Source organism: Corvus kubaryi, unplaced genomic scaffold (genome assembly GCF_017639235.1).
Source record: "Corvus kubaryi isolate FWS band 111438036 unplaced genomic scaffold, C.kubaryi_AGA036_p1.0 62934, whole genome shotgun sequence".
Taxonomy (NCBI): domain Eukaryota; kingdom Metazoa; phylum Chordata; class Aves; order Passeriformes; family Corvidae; genus Corvus; species Corvus kubaryi.
The window spans coordinates 1-1112 of record NW_024581490.1 but is presented as its reverse complement, the minus strand read 5'-3'; the positions used below and the strand labels follow the sequence as shown (position 1 = coordinate 1112).

The window sequence follows — 1112 nt, the reverse complement described above, 5'->3', positions numbered from 1 at the left end:
GTAGGGAGATAGCCGGGGGGTCACTGGGGGGTCAGTGGGGAGATAGCCGGGGGGTCACTGGGGTCACGCCGGTGTCCGTGTCCCCCCAGGCCGGTCGGTGCAGCTCTGTGCGCCCCCTGCCGGCGGCGGCTGCGCCTGCCCCGCCCCCTCGGGCGCGGCCCCGGCCCCGGCCCCGCCCCCCGCGTGCCCGCGCGGCTGCAGTGACCAGGGCCGCTGCGAGCGCGGCCGCTGCCGCTGCTTCCCGGGCTGGGGCGGCCCCGACTGCGCCACGCCCGCCTGCGCCCCGGGCTGGGGCGGGGCCCGCTGCGACATCGGTACGTCCCAATGCCCCCGGTGACCTGCCGGCTTCCCCCCCTCGGTGCCCCTCGGCGCTCCCGCTGCGGCACCCCCGCGTGTACCCCTGGATGGGAGGGAAATCTGCTGCGACGTCGGTGGTTCCCCAGTGCTCCCGGTGGCCCCCAGTGTTTCCCCGGTGACTTCCCAGTGTCCCCACCTCAGCGCTCCCTATACCCCCCTTCCTTCCCTCCCATCCTGGGGGGGGCCCTACTGTGACACCATTGCATACCCAGCTGTTCCCCAGTGCCCCTCAGTTCCTCCAGTGCTCCCATCCCAGTGCTCCCGGTACACCCCCACTTCTCTCCCCATCTATGGGGGTTCTCACGCCACCTCAGTGGGTCCCCAAGGGTCCCCATCTGCCACTCCCAGTGCCCCTCAGTGCCTCCCATTCCTGAGTGTCCCCATCCCATTGTGTTCCCAGTGTGTCCCCAGCATGTCTTAGAGTGCTCTCATGGTGTCCCCATCCCCTTGATGCCCCATCCCAGAGTATCCCTGTGGTGTCCCCAGGGTTTCCCCATCCCAGGGCATCCCCATCCCATGGGTGTCCCCTGATGTCCCCATGGTGGCCCTGCACTCTCCCCTCAGAGGTGCCCTGGGTAACACCACGGTTGGCCTCCCGCACCCCAACGTCCCTGCGCATCACCTGGCCCCAGCCCCTCGTTCCCCCTGATGGCTACCGGGTGACACTCGTCCCCCTGGTGAGTGGGGAGACAGGGGACATGGGAGGTGGGGGGCATGGGGAGGGGACAGGGACAGGAGGGGACACAGAGGGGAAC

At 70.2% G+C, this 1112-nt stretch overlaps 1 long non-coding RNA gene across 1 annotated transcript in view; it reads left to right on the top strand.

The window, feature by feature from the left end:
- The window catches only part of LOC121672589, a 1691-nt gene extending 637 nt beyond the window's left edge, over positions 1–1054 (top strand). The window contains exons 2-3 of the long non-coding RNA XR_006018902.1: positions 90–314; positions 922–1054. This is a non-coding gene — a long non-coding RNA (uncharacterized LOC121672589). The remainder of the gene's footprint in view (positions 1–89; positions 315–921) is intronic.
- The last annotated feature ends 58 nt before the right edge of the window (positions 1055–1112 follow it).